We start from the raw sequence: 5,796 nt of genomic DNA, 5'->3' as shown, positions 1-5,796 counted from the left end.
ATACTTAAAAATGAAATACCCATGGTCAGGCAACATGTTTGGATCAGTCAGTAAGACTGGAATGCTGGTATTGATTTGGGGTATGTCTGTAAAGGAACAATACCCCGAAATACTTTTGCCTTCATTACTACAACTGCATCACAGAGCACCTATGTTACAGTAAACAAAAAGACCATTAAGCAAAATGATGGATAAAGCATCTTAGACTTCCTTTGGCAGCACATCAGAAGTTAAGCATTCCCAAAGCAATCACAAGAGTTATAAGGATTATAGTGGATATAAATGCATAGTAATTTAGAAAAGTTCCATAAAAATACTGTGTAACTTACAGGAGGGATTTGAATGTCTGCTTTTACCCCAAAGCAAATATCCTGACCACTGGACTGTTAGAAATAGGAATGAAAAAAAAAATCACTATCTATCGCAAGTTTGTCTTTTAAAGGGCATTAAGAGCATTCAAACTTAGAGAATAAGGCCTGTGAAGTAAAGCAGATAAAAATAAAAATAAAAAAATCCAAGATCAAAAAAATATTTTTTCTCTCCTTGGTATTTCAGTATAAGTTTAAGATGGTTTCTCAACAAATAATTTGCCTGAATCATCATCTGGTTTTAGCTTAGGCTGACTGAAATGGAATTACTGTGCAGCACATACAGGTTGCATCTTGATGCTCTTAGATAATTCACAGCGTGAACCACACCTGATAAAACCATGAAACAAGTGTGGCAAGGGGCAGGACACGGCAGAGAAGCATGCAAACTGAAGATAACAGGGAGTGTTTCAAAATCCACACTCTTATCCCCCAAGACAAAAGAAAAAGAATCAAGACAAAGATAGATTACTTGAAGAATAATTTAAAAATGAATAATTAAAAAAAAAAAATTTAAACCATGCAGAGCAGAAAATTATATTGAGATGCTGTGAGGAAATGTTGAGCTTTACCAGGATGATCAATACAAGGTGAAAGTCCACTCTGTGTTTAAAATCATTCTTTCTTCTACTTATGTAAAGAACCTGGTTCTGGCATTGTATAAACTGATAATTTAGAAGGGCTTCAATTATCTAGCATTAGAAGCTTGATTTTATTTCCTGTCCTGATCAGAAAGCACATACACAAAAATCCACTCACTCTATCCACAAAAAATAGGAGCCAGAGATTTAATAAACCTTTGCTTCCATTTGCACCTTATGCAAACATAATTCTGTTACTTTCTGAAGAACATTAAATTGTCATGTTAATGAAACTGTTCAGTCCTCCAAACACAAGGAAATTAAAGTTGGAATAACTCATATATTTTATACATATCAGAAACAACAAAAACATGCAAGCATCTAAAATAAAGACTGCAGCTGCTTCTGAAGGAACTGAAGGCAATAGATTTATTTTTTAATAAAGCCAAAGATGAATTCTGGGGGGTTATTCTTAAGCAATTGGCATTGCAAAATGTTATACTGTATACAGACTCCAATAAATAAGACAGAAGAAGCATCAGACTTTAAATTGACATAGTCTGTTGGTGGCAAAGACAATAGTAAACTGTTTATCACTGTGAGCAGCCAGCACTACATATGGCTGTGACATGCTCTCATGCACTTATGCTTTTTCATATTCAGATACTATATATCTGTCCTTTGAAGTAGATTATTCAATTCATCATCCAACTTCACACTCACAGTTTTAAAGACACTTCAGGCAAAGGGTGTTCTCTCAGTTGATCTATTTGTTGTTGCAGCACCATTACGTTTTCTACACATAATCCATTACTTAGGGCCAAGAGAATGTTGTACAATCTTTCTTTTATTTGAATTAATCTCCAAGATCCTCATAAACCTATCCAGCTGCATCACAAGCAGCTTTTACATACCTCAAAGACAACCCTAAATTTGTCATAGTCTTAACACCATTAAATTTCTTTAACTGACTTATTCCAAAAAGTGAGCAAAATGTTTCCTCTAAAATTACTAAGCAACATCCACTGAGTAGCTCCAGAACTTACCACTACTTTGTGCATATGGGTTGTTTATCTATTATTTTGAATACAGCATCTTTCTTTTGATGTCCAGGCTTAATTAAGCCTGATTAGCTATTAAACCCAGGCTTAAGACTATCACTATTTTAGGTTACTAAACAAGTAATCTGTATATTTAAATGTCACAGCCCTTTATTACAGAAACAAAAGAAATAATACAAGCTTCCAGACTTCCTCCAAATGCTAGCTTGTATGAAAGAATGCATTCATGTGTGTACACAGAAAAATCATTTTGGGATCCCAAAAGGTTGTTTTTTTTTGGGTTCTCAAAGTTAGCACTTTACACATCAACCATGAAAACAGTCCTGACATAATTTTGTCTACTATACAGTTTCCCAAAGACAGAAGAAAGTACACAAGGTCTTTCCAGGAGACCATAACACATAATAAAAATAAATAAATAAATCAAGGGGACAATTTAGAGTAGTGCATTTTATTATTATTTCTTGTCTGTTGACCACATATCTGGTCAGAGCTAATAAAGGCCAAAGTTTCAATTTCTAGAATGGCAGTGGCACAGATTGTCCACATTTAGCCTCAATGTTTTATTAAATGAATTTGAAATGACAGAAGTTTTGCTATTCAGAGGAATTGCAATTTTTAAGACTAATACTAACAAATAATTTACTGTTTATATATATTTAAGTTTTTGCGTTTCAAGCTACAAACAGAAACACCAATGCAAACACTTCACATACATGTATTAAGCCAAAATGGAAGTGCAGGATGAGATGTTACTCTGTGTGTTGCTTGGTTGCTGGAAAATTTATCCATACAATTCAGGAGAAAGAAAAGCACCACCATGAAACTTCATGATCCATACTGATGCAAGAATGCATGCAGTTTTCCATTGTGATGGCTCATCTCTGAATTGGGTTAAGCAAGATGCTCCAACTTCGATGCTAATCACCACAGCTGACTTTATGACAAAAAATAAATAAATAAATAAAATTTAGAGGCCCAAACTAACAGGAAACATTAGCTTGGTCCAGAAGTCAAAGTCTAAAATCACTAAGCAGTAGCTCTTTTCTAACAAATCACTGAGGGCTTGCAGGTTTATCTACTATTATTTAGAAATTTAGTTACCTGTTTTAAAATAAAAGAGGGAGATAGAATCACTGCCTACATAAAGAGCATTTCTATGAATCCGAATATTTTCTTTACAAAGTTCTATTATGTGGTTAAGAATGGGGGGAGTTTTTCTTAAAAAGTCAACAATTTTAGTAAGTAGTTCTCTTGAACTGCAAGTTCTGTTCTTAAAACAAGTTCTGCAATAGTGACAAATATTCCTCCAACCAGAGCACAATCTAAATGACACTATGTAGCAGCCTTCTAGGAAATCAGAAATCAACTTCATTATTGATTTTTTTTTTATCCAATGCTATAAGAATTCATGCTTGCTGGGACATTTTGTTACTGGAATAAATTCTACTTCAGGAAAAAAAATAAAGACACACAACATGAAAATAGAATAATTAGTATTACAGTACTCAGCATTAATGTTTATTTAAAAATAAAAATAAAAAATTACCAAACAAATTTTGCTTACTATAGGAAAAAATGCATATTTTTGATACTATTTTAGCTAATTCTTGTTCAGTCTTTACCGTCAGCTTTCAGTTTCAGTCACCTAGAGCGACCCAATTTATTGAATATATGTAAGGGAACACTTTTGTTTCTTGTTTAACATATCCATATCATTTCCACGTTCTCACAGGAGAATGAGAAATTGCAGAGCAATGTTTTATTTCTACTAATAAGAGACAAATATAAATGTTATTAAATTCTTCAAATATTTCAAACTTACAGTTTACTTCTAAAAAAAAAAAAAATCCAAATAAAATTTCAAAACATTCAACAAAATCTCAAGATTTAGAGAAGGTGGACAAATATCCTTCCCTTCTTTAGATTGTCCCAAGCCAAGAGATTTAGAAATCTTACATACCCAATATGACAATGAATTTACAATGGTGAATGATTTGTGAGAAGGACATCTCATGATGCTGCACACTAAAACTCTCTGACTTACCTTATAATCAGATGTTCTTCATCGTGTCAGTGCTTTGTAGCATTTAAAGTTCTTCACCAGGTTATTTAGTTTTATTGACAGCATTCAGAGTTTCACTTACTCCTGAAGTTTTATGCGTCTCTTGCTTACAACTTCCTTTCAAGTTCTAAACAAGATAGGTTTTTAGAGTTTCATGGCATGAAATTCAGAACTATCCATTGAAACTGTTTTTTTATTATTATTATTTGTTTGTTTTATGTGTGTATTTTTTTAAGCAAACACTATTTTTTATTACTGAAGCATCAGTTTTCAAGGGCTCTTGTCCAGCAAGAGAAATTCATGAGTAATTAGCATTTTTCATAGTATGTCATCTCGTTATTTGTTTTAAAATATAGCTCACAATAATATGAGGAACAGTAACAGATCACTGAAATAGAAAAGTATGAGTAAGACCTCTATAAAAAAAAAAAAAGTTACAGAGCACGGAGGAGCCTTTCTTTTTTAAATGTTTTGTCATTTCTTGCTTCATAAAGAAATTGTTCTGCCAGGAGATTTCTATGTTATAGATAAAAAGGTCCATTGAATCATTAGATCAAATTAAATTCAATTTTATATGAAGAGAGTGGGACCGATAATCTGCTTAGACAGTCAGATGTGGAAAGAGTAAGAGACAGCCAAGGACTGAAGAATACCAGCTGCTAAATTCACCAAAGCTCTGCATGTATAAGCATTTATGGCTCTGGAGGAAAATAATAATAATAAAAATAAATAATTAAACCTTTCTTTTTCACATTCTCTTACTAGGTCTTTCCCACAACTACCATCCTCCTTTTCTGTCAAATCTAATCAGAGGCACTACACACTGACTTTGCACAGTCATTTAGAAGGTTACTACTCCCAGCATGTCTGAAAGCCTGTGAGGGCACAGAATAGAACACCCAGGACTGAGGGGAACTCTCAGGCAGGTAGGAAAATATCTTCAAATATTTCAAGTAGACATAATTCAAGCCTGAATCTTCATTTGGAAGTCTTGGCACTTGATAGCAAACAATACGTGCTTCCTATGTTCTACACAGGTATCTCTTCTTATCCCACTTGCTCATGTCCTAAATCAAGTAAATAAACATGGGAATTATTATTGCAACAAAAAGGGAGTCTCCCTCTCAAGTCGAAACAACAACAGCAAAAAAAAATACACTACACATATTCATCATGCTCTGTTATGCAACATACATTAGCTCTCTGGGTTCAGTGTACTCAAACTGAAAAAAACAACAACAACAAAAAAAAAAAACTATGCATGTCTTTACTTCCCTAAGGCAAAGAAACTAATATATAGCACAGCCAGCAGAGACCCTGAGAGACAGAGCTTATCAAGATAACAGTCTGAAGTTGGTAGGTAAGATCCTTCTTCAGTTCAGGATCTTTCTCTGCAAAAAAAAAGTAGTATCAAAAAAAAGTACGACAAGCAAGGCTGAAACTGTCCAAAATACGCTGTCTTATCCATCATCAGTTGTCAAACCCTAAAAGGGAACCTTGTTCCTTGACTAGTTCCCAAATTTTACAGTCTTTTCACATGATTGTACAGATAAGTTCTCTAAGTACTCATTAATATTTATTAGAAGAAAAATCCAGGAAGAACCTTAGAGGCAGGCATCTAGCTGTAGTCATGCTTACTCTCATATTGCATGAAGCATAACTCACGCACACAAGCTTTTACTCTTCAGAAGATTTCTACAGTACAGGTTTTAAGCCCTCTA

At 33.7% G+C, this 5,796-nt stretch overlaps 1 long non-coding RNA gene across 1 annotated transcript; it reads right to left on the bottom strand.

The window, feature by feature from the left end:
- Positions 1 to 1,405: 1,405 nt before the first annotated feature.
- On the bottom strand, positions 1,406 to 5,138 carry LOC137855274 (uncharacterized). Its single transcript, XR_011095663.1, has 3 exons — positions 4,904 to 5,138; positions 4,058 to 4,202; positions 1,406 to 2,947 (listed from the first exon to the last, which is right to left on the bottom strand). It is a non-coding gene; the product is annotated as an uncharacterized lncRNA (long non-coding RNA).
- Positions 5,139 to 5,796: the final 658 nt, after the last annotated feature.

This window comes from Anas acuta, chromosome 4 (assembly GCF_963932015.1).
Source record: "Anas acuta chromosome 4, bAnaAcu1.1, whole genome shotgun sequence".
Lineage (NCBI taxonomy): Eukaryota > Metazoa > Chordata > Aves > Anseriformes > Anatidae > Anas > Anas acuta.
The sequence above is the reverse complement of the archived record's forward strand: the minus strand, read 5'-3'. Positions and strand labels throughout refer to the sequence as shown.